Source organism: Aotus nancymaae, unplaced genomic scaffold, assembly GCF_030222135.1.
Source record: "Aotus nancymaae isolate 86718 unplaced genomic scaffold, 86718_ANA_hifiasm-v0.15.2.pri h1tg000025l, whole genome shotgun sequence".
Classification (NCBI taxonomy): Eukaryota; Metazoa; Chordata; class Mammalia; order Primates; family Aotidae; genus Aotus; species Aotus nancymaae.
The window spans coordinates 786,802-800,116 of record NW_026988438.1 but is presented as its reverse complement, the minus strand read 5'-3'; the positions used below and the strand labels follow the sequence as shown (position 1 = coordinate 800,116).

Below are 13,315 nucleotides of genomic sequence, written 5' to 3'. Positions count from 1 at the left end.
TTGTGCATTAAATAAGCTGTAAAGTGTTCACTACACGGCGTACCGTGCAGTAAGCTGCATATAACCTTTAGCTATTATGACACACTCAGCCAGGACAATAAAGCCTGCCTCAGCCTTCTCGACTATTCATTCATCAGTAATTTAATTAACATTTACTGGAAATGCCAAGTACTGTCCTAGGCACTAGATATACAGAGTCTGGTAAGATGTGGTCCCTTATAGCCTAGGAGTGTGGAATGACAGATTAAGATCTACAGAGGACAAAAATGTGTGTGAATGCAGCACATAGGAATACATCTACATTGCACAGGGTGTTCAGAATATGCTTATACTGAATTTAAGGTATGAGTAAGAGTTAGCTGGATGTGAGCAGGACATTCTGTTAGTGGAAGCTCAGAATTGTGGGCCACGGTTTGATTGCAGTACTCCAGTACTTATCAAACTATACGCAGCTGCACTTAAGTCAAGAGAATAGTACATGTGGGGATATGAAGGAAGACGAGATATGAGAGAGAGAGAGAGGGGGAGAGAGAGAGAGAGAGAGAGAGAGAGAGAGAGAGAGAGAGCATCTTTTGAAAGATTTGAATTTAATCCTGAAAAGTGTGAGAATTTGATGACAGGTGACTGGGTGGCTTGTGTGTTGCTCTTTGCTAGCAAGACTGGAGTTTTATTCTAGCATGCTTGCCCATTTGGATTCAGGGTCTTCATACCCTGTCTACTCTTTTAGTCAGCTAAGACCTCCCAGCATTCCTTAAGCACAAAATTTATTAGTTAGAAAAGCCTTACAGTGTCCAAACTTCTATGGCCAATGAGATCTCTTAAAAAGAGCCTTTGGTTCTTTAGGAGAGTTCACAGGTCTGTGCATCTCTCTGCTTGAGAAAGGTCTCCTCACCAGTACAAACTCAGGCTCATCCAGGGTGTGGTGTTCTTTTGTTCTTTTCCACAGAGGGACCCACAGATTCAATTCAGGGTCACAGATAAGCCAGCAGCACTGACTTTATTTTCAGTATCTCATCTTAACTGAAAACTCATCATAACCTATTTTCTTATAAGAACCCACCTTCCCCAGATTACACAGAAAATTCGTTCAGCAATCATCGAAGTGCCCATCTTATAACCTAAGCTTACTGGCACTTGCATTTAGTAGAGTAGTGGGAGTAATAAATCCTTTGGACATGTGGTGATATGCATTGGTTACTTCAACTCATTCTAAATGAAAAGTAAACATGTTTTAAGTGTGTAGATTTAAAAAGAAATTATTTTGGGCTGTTTTCACCTATTAAGAGGTAGTATACTCAGTGGTTGAGACTTCAGACTCTCAAATCAGTAAGTGTGACATGATTCTACTATTTTCTAGTTGTATGACATTAGGAAAGTTGTTAAACTTTCCTAACTCTTTGTTTGCTTCTCTGTGGAAAGGTGGATATTTTCTGTAGCTACCCCGTAAGGCTGGTGTGAGGACTGAATGTAACATCTCTAAAAAGCCCAGGACTTGGCACAGGATCCACATTTTACATCACTAAATGTTGTCGTTACTATTATTGTTCTAACCTTCCATATACTGTCATCAGTTTACTTGCAGAACTGGAATTATGATACTGATTTTTCTTAGGCCTGTATTATATGCCGAGATGCATGAAATCTTAGCAGCCTACGATACAGCCCATTTATTACCTCATGGTTCTGTAGGTCACAGGTCTGTGCAGACTCAATTGGGTTCTTAGCTTCAGTTCTCACAAGGCTAATATTAAGCTATTAGCCAGGCTGGATCCTTAATCGAGAGTCTCTGAAGAAGAACGCTCCTCTGAGCTCATCCAGGCTGTTGGCTGAAATGCCATCCCTTGCAGTTGTAGAACTGAGGACTCCATTTCCTGTTGGCTAGAAGCTGCCCACATTCCTTCTCACATGGTTGCTTCCATTTTCAAATCATCAGTGACTCATCGGGTATTTCTCGTGTTTTAATTCCCTATAACTTCTTCTTCTATAATCAGCTGGAGAATACTTTGCTAAGAAAGTGCTCATGGGATTAAGTTATTCTCCTTCCCATCCTCACCAGTGCTCCCAATTTCCCTTTTGACACAGTCAAAAATCAACTGAAAAATCACTTTGCCATTCACAGAATGATAGCTCATAATATTCACAGATTCCACCTACACTCAAAAGATAGGGGATGATACAAGGGCAGGTATCATTAGCATCACTAAGAATCCTGTCTACCATGGTATCTAATTAAAATGGAATCAAGTAGACTTAAATAGATTGTTTGTTGCATATCCACTAATTCTTTCAGTAAGCATGTACTGAAAGCACCTACTTTGTACCAAATTATATGCTAGATTTGAAAGTGTTAATCAAATCTTGGCATTTTATCTTTGTGAAATGAAGTTCGAAGGGCAGGATTATTTGGAAATAGAGGTTTGTGTTCGCCATGTTTATTTTTCCATTTTCCGTTTTGCTCTTTTTGGAACTGTAGCGTATATGATCCTATACTGACATTATCAAGTAATTTCGAGCTAGAATTACTCATAGAAACTAAACAAATGAAAAGAATGATACCATCTTGAAGATGTTCCCTATTTGTCTAATAGAATATTGATTAAAACCATGAATAGGGTTGATGAGCTGGGGTGAAGGAAAAAATAATTATTGATATTGCCTGTGTGCCAGCAGCTGGGTGAATGAATCTTACAAATATTATTTCGCTTAAACTAACCAGCATTATTATTCCTGTGTCAGAAATGGGAAACTGAGGTAAAGGTTCACAGATGTCTAACAGTGCAAATACTTAAGTGTGTGGTCTCTGTTTTCTTCTGAGTCTCCTCCTAACAGACGCATATCTTCCGTCTATTAAGCTTTGTTTATTGTATAACATTTTATTTTATAGCAATCATCTTTCTCTTCATTAAATTATATTTATCTGCGTACACGCTCCTTATATTTTAGTTCCTGGAAACCAGAGCAAGATCTTACTTATCCTTGTTTTTCCCTAGCTGTTTTTACAGTACAGGCTCAGTAACCACTGGTGAAATTTTAGCAGTACAAAGTACTGTACCAGAATCCTTATTGCTTAGCGTGAGGCCAACTTCTCTTATTGCATCCCACTTAGCCAATCATGCATGAGCATCGATGAGAGAGTGGATCCCATTTGTTTGATACATTATTGAAAACAGCAGTAAAAACTAATACTTGGAAAAGCAAGTTGCATTGGGGTTTGGCAAAAAACAATTTTGTTGAGGAGGGGGAAGAAATGGCTCTATGATGTCTAAAAGCATTTTCTAGGGATTTTTTTCCTCACTGGTTTTATACTTGCATTTTTCTTTTTTCTGAGACAGAGTTTTGCTCTTGTAGCCCTGACTGGAGTGCAATGGTGCGATCTCAGCTCACCACAACCTCCACCTCCTGGGTTCAAGTGATTCCCCTGCCTCAGCCTCTCTAGTAGCTGGAATTACAGGCGTGCGCCACCACACCTGGCAAATTTTGTATTTTTAGTAAAGACGGGGTTTCTGCATGTTGGTTAGGCTGGTCTCGAACTCCTGACCTCAGGTGATCTGTCCACCTTGGCCTCCCAAAGTGCTAGGATTACAGGCGTGAGCCACCGCACCCAGCCTATACGTGCATATTTTAAGAGAAATTTGATTAATATGCTTCTGGTTTGTTTACACCTAACACACCAAAGCACCGATGTGTAAAAGCTATTTGGTGTCTCGGAACTCTTTCTAACGCACTTCCTTTTGAACTGGAAATTATGTCTGAAAATTTGGGCAGTATTAACATCTGTGAGTTGGCAGCAAGGAACTGCAGGAAATGTACTCACTGAGAGATCTGGGTTCTGACCCCAGCTCTGTTGTCAGTTGTTTCCCTTTAATAATTCAAATGTTTAGGTCTTAGTTTCCTCATCCATTTCTTAAAATGAAAGAATTGGAATATATAAACTTGAAATTAATATCTAGATCTGAAATTATCAAATTAAAAGCTTTCAGTAAAAGTATAAATACTGGCCAGGCATAGTCACTCACACCTGTAATCCCAGAACTCTGGGAGCCCGAGGCAGGAGAATTGCTTCAGGCCAGGAGTTCTACATTGGCCTGGGCAGCATAGTAATTCACTGTTCTTATAAAAAATTGAAAAATTAGTAGGATGTGATGGTGCACACATGTAATCTTAGCTAGTTGGTAGGCTGAGGTGGGAAGATTGTTTGGGCCCCGTAGTTTTAGGTTAGGGGGATTATGATGGTGCCACTGCCCTCCAGCCTGTGCGACAGAATGAGACCTAATCTCTAAAAAAAATGTACAAATACTAAGCACCTGCCATACAGCAGACTCTGTTTGATAAACTGTGTATATCATTTTGCAGTTGGTCTTTAATCATTAAATATGCATTTCAAACCTGTGAGGTAGAATAAGTAGTATTTAATTATATTTATAGGTAATAAAACTGACGTTCAAATAGAGTTTGTAATAACTCACATCGAATTGAAGAATCAGATTTATGTATAAAACTTTGGCACATAGTAGGTATTTAGTAAATAATAGTTGATTTGTAGTTGGATCATAGATGGATGGATGGATTGATAGATATTTTAAGGTTCAGTCAATCATTCTTGCCATTTGTAGTCTCAGGAATTCCTGAGGATAAATTTTGTCTTACAAAAGTAATGGCTTTGAAATATTCCATTGTTTCAGACTTTGTTTAGGATACAAACCAAATATTCTTTTGCTTTCAAAAGGTGCTGATAATATAAACTTACCTCCTGGAGCATCACTGACTGGAAGAGTAAAAGGATTTTTACTGTGGCTGAAAATGCTTTCTTTAAAACACATGCAGTATTTATAGGGCTGCTTGGAATAAGCCAACTGAAAGATTTAATGATAATAATCTCCATATTTCTTCTAAAATTGATTTCCGGATTCAATGAACTTGGAAAGAGTCCTGGGACATCAAATAAGTAAAGATCTTAACATGAAATGAATCTTCAGAATATGTTCATAAATTTGCATTTTAAACATAACCAGAAAATACATATCTTTGCCCATTATTAAGGTGATACTTTAATGAAAATTTTTCATTTGCATGAAATAAACCTTTTTGGCTACAGATGAAAGGACTTTATGGTAGCGACAATAGTTTTGTGAGTTAAATGATCCCAACGTCATCAGGAACGAATCACAAGTGCCTACCATATGAATTACAGCACCATGAGTCTTAAAAAGGTAATTCTGTGGAAAGCATTCCTCCCATCTGCAACAATCAGATTCTGCTTTGAAGTCCTGCTGGAGAGCCTCACAATACATGAGACTGCCACATGCTACCCAAATTTCTCTCTCTACTTGAGTCTGACTGCGTTTTCCTAAAGAATAACATGGTAACTTAATGGCCAAGGGGTTTAGAGAGGGAGGAAAATGGCTACAGTTTTTATATGAGACTTTCCTGGATGTGCGTTCTTCAGTAACCCTTTCTGGATATAACTACAGAAGATAGGTCCAATGGATGTGCAAAATTCAATTTCGAATGAAAATGGGCCAACAATGTGTGGTCCCTTTGATTCCTTAGACTATATTGAATGTGTGGCAAAGTCTTCACAAACATTTCAGGCCCAAATGTAATTGATATGTTAATGAATGAGTCAATTGGTAGTTTGAGACTTTTTAGCCATAGAAGAATTACAAAAATAATACAAATCATCAGGAGATAGGTGTCAGTCAGTATTTTAAAAGCTTTCTCTCCTGCTTATCTCAATTCCAGTGCCTCTACTAAATGGCAATGTGAGGATGGAGGTTGCCAGAATTATTTTTGTTGTTTCTTTTTTTAATTGGAGGCTTTCTTCAATAGACAGAAAATAATAGTTGAGGGGAAGACTTCTCATGAATGGGAGACTGGTATCAGCAAAATCAACAGACGTTTAAATAGAAGTAAAATGATTTACACAATAGATCACAATGTGTCACCATTTCTTTATTAACCAAATGAATCGTGGCCAAGGTAACTTTTTCTGAGAATTGGCCGCTGATTCCAGAGTCTGATCTGTTTTCCTACAGGGAGGCAGGATAGCAATGATAACTATATTGTAGGTTGGAGAGAATTCTCTGTTCAACCTACAACAGAATTGACTCAGTTTTGGCTTCTGTAGAGACTTTCAATCCATTTGCAATTTTGTGATAGAAACAGACTTTGTGAGAGAATCTCTCATTTCTCTGAGCTTCTATCAAAATATTAGGTTATTCACAGTAGGCATTGCTAAGTATACATGGGTTCTAAAAGAAAAAAGCTTATATACTTCTGACTGTATTTGTTCTCATTTTGCCTTTGCATGCTTTACTACTTGGGTTCTATCCCATGCTCTGGTGAAACAGAGAAGTTAGCAATAAAAAGAGCAGGACTTCTTCCAACCCTAATAATACATAATAACACTAGAAGAAGATAAATACCAACGTAAATTGGTCACTTTGGTTATACACTGGGCTATTATTTGCCATCTTGTATATGAAACTAAAAACCTAAAAACACACTTAAATATCTAAAATCAGAGTTGCTTGGTGCATGGATACATTTTAAATGAAATTGTAAAGAACATGAAAAATGTATCCACTATATGGATATTTTAAATGTACTTTAAAAAAACCCATAATGATTCTGTTTTATGTAGAAAACACATACAACAAAAAGCATGAAACACACAAAGGTAGAATTGGCTATTTCTGGTTGATAGAACTGTGTATTTATTGTTATAATTGATTATTTTTTATGTTAAAGATAGTACAGTTATATAATATTTCACAACACAGGGCTTATCATATATTATTATACTATTTATTTTTTCTGTCATTTTCCAAATTTTTTACAATGAGAATGCAATAATTTTGTTTTGTGAATACAGTTTTTAAAATGAAAATTAAAATAAAGCTATTTAAGGTTGTTTCCTTTCACTACCACCATTCTCTGTGAACTATTTGGAAATGTTAAAGAGAAGCATTTGAGACATGTCACTTTGAAGGATGAATCCTTTTGTATCATATGACTTGGTTATTAAATACATATATATGGTTTAACCTTTGAGCCTTCCTAGAGCAACTTTTCATTTCAAACAACTTCTAAACTAGAGAAAATACAGACACATTATGATTTCTTACCAACTCCTATGAAGTATCAGGAAATAAAATTGAAATTGATAATTTGAAACCATTACCATATTCATAGCTTATTTAATTCTATTTTGATAAGCAAAAAGACTAAATTTGCTTCTACTAAATTAATGTAACCAAACAGAGGATTTCAAACTGAAAAGGCCCTTCCAATTCTCTTTCTCAATGACATCAAAGTCTTGGTAGTTACCCGTTCAGCTCTGCTTGGTCATTAAAAGAAATGATTTGTTACAATGTAAAATCCTTCTCATACTTATAATTTATTGCTGATACACAGTTTTCAAAACAACCAGGTGACATGTAGGATTCTTTTTTTTTTTTTTTTTTTTTTTGAGACGGAGTTTCGCTCTTGATACCCAGGCTGGAGCGCAATGGCGCGATCTCGGCTCACCGCAACCTCCGCCTCCTGGGTTCAGGCAATTCTCCTGCCTCAGCCTCCTGAGTAGCTGGGATTACAGGCACGCGCCACAGTGCCCAGCTAATTTTTGTATTAGTAGAGACGGGGTTTCACCATGTTGACCAGGATGGTCTCGATCTCTTGACCTCGTGATCCACCCGCCTCGGCCTCCCAAAGTGAGGATTCTTTAATAGTAGTTTAGTGTTTTATTAATGCCTCATTCTAAAATATTAATTAAAATAAAAGTGTAAGGTACCAAATCTCTTTTAAAAAGTATCTCTTACAGATTCTTTTGTAGTCAGTGCAGGTAATAGGGATGACTGTCAAGGCTGATTTTTAGTCAGTGCATCCTAATACCAATCACTAACCTGAGCCTGCACATGTGGCTACCCCAAGGCCTCCAGTTTCCTACCTCAGCTGTATACTCAGTTATGAAACGATGACTTACGTGGATGTTGAGAATCCCGTTCCATCTCTATGTTCAGTGATTGCTTGAGCCTACAAGGCACCAATTGTATGTAAACGTGTTTTCCACTTAATCACTTAGCCCGTCAGCCCTCTCACTCAAAACACTCGACTTCCCTTGAGGAAGGTCTCTGCCATAATTTTTCAACTGTGAAGGTTGTATTAAGTTTACCATGAAATGTAGGATGAGCTTTTGTCTTTAATGAAGATAGAAGTAAATACAGTTACGTGAAACTTGCAATCATGCCTAGTAAAAACATTATATATGCTCTAATCCAACACACACACACACACGCACGTACATACAAATGCCACTGAAACTTTTAATAAGTCCTGAAAAATAATACCTTGACCTTGGTAGCCACACTTGGCTGACATTTTAAATGTTTCTAATGTGTATAGTAACAATGAACACAGCAGAATTCAGGATAATACAATTTTTTAAAATCTCGAATTGCTTATTTTGATTTGAAGAAAGGGCATGGGCCTTGTAGAAATTTTTATACATCACTTGAATGTTTTGTGCATGTATAACTCAGAGTTTATCTGCCGCAATCTGACTGCAGAGATCACATGGGTAACATGTGAATGGAAATAAACCCTGTAGGTAAAAGAAAGAGGAATTTGGATAGAGATCAAAGATTAACTTCATTCCGCTCTTTCCTTCCACTTTTTACTATCCCATCTAAATTTGGCATTTTATGGTACTTTTTTCATTCCCAGAGGAAACAGTGAACTTAAACCAGGTTTGGATCTCCTCTCTTTCTTTAATCCAGTGATTTAATTTGTTCAATAGTGACTTTAGATAATTGAATTCTCAATTACTAGAAATTGTTAGTAAAATTTCTGGCTTTATTTATTATATCTTTTAAAATTATCACTGTAGCCCTGGTTTGGGTTACAGAAAAAGCTATCCAGAATACTTAACAATAAGATTCACATAAATGTATCCTTACCTATTAGATTTTTACATAAATTTTCTAGAATGGTACTAATTACTATGTGCTATTAATCTTAACTTAAACAAAGAACATTTCTAAGCATTAGAGATCAAAATTTAGCATTACCTCTTTTCTGAATGTGTATCATTCTTTTTATTATCATCAGGTAATAAGATAGAGTTTAACATGGACAAGCTCATTCCTAGGTGACCTGTGTAAAAGATTCTTATTGGCATCATAAGGAGGTTCATGGGAACTGAGAAACACTAAAATGCTTGGTAACAGTTTTTAACTAATTTTTAAATCCTTTTTAGAATGAATTTTTGTCAAGAATTTAAAAACATGGGATAATTGTAAAGTGACGATTTTGACTTCTATCCAAATAGTAGTTAAGTGGTAAAAATCAATATTCAAGTGCTTCAAAATATTGAGGAGATTAACTCAGTCTGTTTATGGTGAACCTTAGTTGCTAGACCAGAATGGAAAATCTACACAGCTGTTGACCAAGTGGATTATCCTGATGTATTACTAGGATTAACGTGTTAATTTATGTTCAAAATAGAAGCAACTTAATTTAGTTTCAGGTTCTCATTATCTGATGATTTTATAGGCTTTCATTGAGTTCTACCTACCAAACACATCCTGATAATTTATTTTCTCTTCAAACAAAAGACTGTAATAGTAAAAAAATCATTGGTTGCCAGGGGTTGAAGGGCAGAGAAGAAGGATGAATAGGTTAGATCACAGGAAGGTTTTAGGGAAGTAAACCGTTCTGTCTGATAGTATAATGGTGGATACATGGCATTATGCAGTTGTCAAAACCCATAGAATGTACAACACGAAGAGTGAGCCTCAACTATACTTTGGTTAGTAAGAATGCATCAGTACTGGCTTATCAGTCCTAAGAAATGTAGCACAATAATGCAAAATGTTAGCAATAGGAAAAAAAAGATACTGGATAGGGGAATTTGCTGTACCTTCTGCTCAGTTTTTCTGTAAATACAAAATGGCTCTAAAAAATAAAATCTATGAATTATAAAAAACTCAATTGATTTAAAAATTAAATGTTTTTTTTTGTTTTGTTTTTTGTGTTTTTTTTGCTGTAAGTTCACAAAGCATATAAAAAATAAAATGTTCTTTTGAAAGACGTTTTTATTTATTTTCACTTACCCTACTTTTTGGCAGTTGCCCCTGAAACTGGACAGGTTGGATGCCATGGTAATTTTTTCTAAATGTTGAATGAGAAACATTCAAATTTGGCAGTATGAGAGATTATATATTCTTAAACCTTTCTATGTGAAAATATCTCAAAATGCTGAATTAAATATTAAAATCATCTTTTTAAATGTATTGATGACTTCCAAAAGATAAAAAAAGGAGAGTGAATCCTGAAACTTTTGACTACCCTGGGGACATCTATACCAAAATCTCCAATGGGTCAGAGTTGAAACGTTAATAATCTATTGCATATTGCCAAAGAGGGTCAGAGTGTTGGGCCTAAGAAGGGAAGGGAATTTCGTTGGAGACCAGAATAAAGAAAGAATGACAAAGGGCCAACGCTTTGGAAAAGAATAAATAGGAGAAAGGAAAATATTCGTAAATAAAACATCACCTCTGTCTTAGCTTTTGCTATCAATAAAGGGAATTTCAAAAAGAAAGTTTCATAGAAAGAGAAAGAATGTAAGAGAGAAAGAGAAAAAGGAAGGGAGAGGAAGGCGGGGAGGGGGAGAGGGAGGAGAGGGGAGAGAAGAGGGAAGAGGAGAGGAAAGGGAAGGGAAGGGAAAGAAGGAGAAAGAAAAGGAAAAATTCCCTGGCTTTCTTCTCCATGAGAATTTGTAATAAAGTTTTAAGGTCTGTATTTATAATATACATGTATAAACAACAACAACAACAGCAAACTCCACAACCAGTCCTGCAATATAAGAATTTAAAATAGATCCTAGATGGTTGTGTCCCAGATATCCAACAGAAGCAAACAATATCATGCTTTTAAAAGACAGATATTACTTTCAACCCAGGTGTCTTGGTCCAGGCTGCTATATCAAAGTATAATAAACTGATAGCTTATAAACAACAGAAATTTATTTCTCACAGTTCTGATTGCTGTAAGTCTGAGATCAACCTGCCAGCATGATCAGTTCTGGTGAGGACCTTCTGGATTAAACGCTGCCAACTTCTACTTGGATCCTTAGAAGGCAACCAGAGAACTAGAGGACTCTCTGGGGTCCCTTTTGTAAGGGTACTAATCTCATTCACGAGGACTCTACCTAATCTGGATTAAAGACTGCCAACTTCTCCTTGGATCCTTAGAAGGCAGCAAGAGAGCTGGGGTCCCTTTTGTAAGGGCACTGAGCTCATTCACGAGGACTCTACCTATTTACCAAAGGCTGCCTCTCAATAGCATCACATTGGAGTTTAGAATTTCCACATATAAATTTTGGGTTGTATTCACAAACATTCGGTCCATTGTGCCAAGCTTCAAAGATTTTTAACATATAAAGTTACAATGAATATGAGCTCAAAGTACTTTACAAATTGAATAAATTGATAAAAATTAAAGAAACAGAAGAGAATTAAGGCAGCATGAACATAAATCAGCAGGAACAACAGAGAGCAAAAGATTTCAAATGTCAGTTATAGAATATAAAGGAAGAAATAAAAACATAAGGAATTAAACAGTATAATAATAAGCAATAAGTCAGAAATAGAGCAAAAAAACTGAAGGTGTGATCTAGCAGATTAGAGATGTCTGAAGAGGGAAAGTCTGGAAGATAGCTCTGAATCAAAAATATACATAATGCAGGACAGAGAGAGAGAGATGGAAAATATGAAAGAACTTAAAAGAGATCAAGGAAACATTTACAGACAATATCCACCTACATCTATTTGAAATTTCAAAATAAGATAATAGAGTAAATAAACATTATATTTCAGCAAATTCAAGAACTGAAATAAAAGAAAGAAACTCCTGTAAAAATGTAACTTAGGATGATATAGAAACCAGGTGTAGTCATATAATCCCTTAAAATATTCAATCAATAGTTAAAAATCTTCTTCAAAGTGAACACAAGACCCATATGGTTTCATAGGAGATTTCTCCCCAACATTTTGGGGTCAGGTAATAAAAACAGAGGGTCCCAACCACATCAAAATTCATTATGGTCAATACAGGAGTGGAAAATAACAGATTAACCCCATTCATGAACATAAAAAAATCTCAAAGCATTAACAAAACAAATCCAGATGTGTATTAAAAAGATAATACATTATGACCAAGTTTACTTTACTTCATAAATGCAATGATGTCTTCATATTTGAAATATTAATGTAACAACACTATCAAATTATGGGGAAAAGTCTATCTGTGTAAATAAATAATTAGATTAAATTACATTTATAATAAAATCTCTACTTTAGAAATAGAAAGCTTCCCTCTTATACCAAATGAAACCACAATAAGATGCCATTTTTTTTACCACCTACTTGGCAAATCATACCAAATGTTGGCAGGGATGTGACCTAACTGGAATTCTCATATATACTGTTTCTGAGAATGGGGCTTAGTAATAGGTTTTTGGAAATAATCTGGCATTATTTAGCAGATTTTAAGACTCAGCAATTCCATTTCACATATGCATATGTGGACCAGAAGACCTGTGTAAGAATGTTCATAGAAACATTATTTGTAATGACAAAAAAAAAAAAAGAAAAAATTTGGAATTTGGTGATAAGAAGCAAAAAAGTTCTGTCAATAGAAGAATGGGTAAATAACCTCTATTGATGTAAAATGGCCTACTAGACAGCCAAAAAGCTATAGCGGCAGACATCAACATAGACAAGCTAACAAAAGCCACAAAAAAATCAAATTGCAAATGTAGAACATTTTTATAAAGTTCAAAAATAAGCAAATTAAACAAAGGAAAACAATGGAATTATAAACTGAGGATCCTGATCTCCCAGAAGGAGGAGGATAGCTACTATCAGAGAGAGGCACATGAAGGTTTAAAAAATGTTGCCAACATAATTTTCCTTAAGTTGGAAGGTGAAAAAGCAGACATTTGTCAAATTATTATATTTTATAACATGTATAGATGTTACTCATATTTTGCATTATCAAATGTTTCATAATAAAATAATGCTTATACAAATATAATGTAATAGATTTTATATTATATATGTAAATAATTATATTAGATAATTTAAATTTGTAATAGATAGTAATTTGGGGCGTAGAAACCTTTCCATAATAAGGGCCAATGATGGAGACAGAATGCATATGGCAAGCAAATAGAACAGTTTGCCTTAACAGTGGCTGAATAATACTCAGCTTTTTTATCCAGATACATACAGATTATGTTATGAAAAGCAGCACT

General features: G+C 35.5%; 1 protein-coding gene across 11 annotated transcripts in view; it reads left to right on the top strand.

Moving 5' to 3' along the window:
* HDAC9 (histone deacetylase 9) overlaps positions 1 to 13,315 on the top strand; it is a 919,102-nt gene that overhangs the window by 844,748 nt on the left and 61,039 nt on the right. The gene's annotated exons all lie outside the window — the stretch shown is intronic.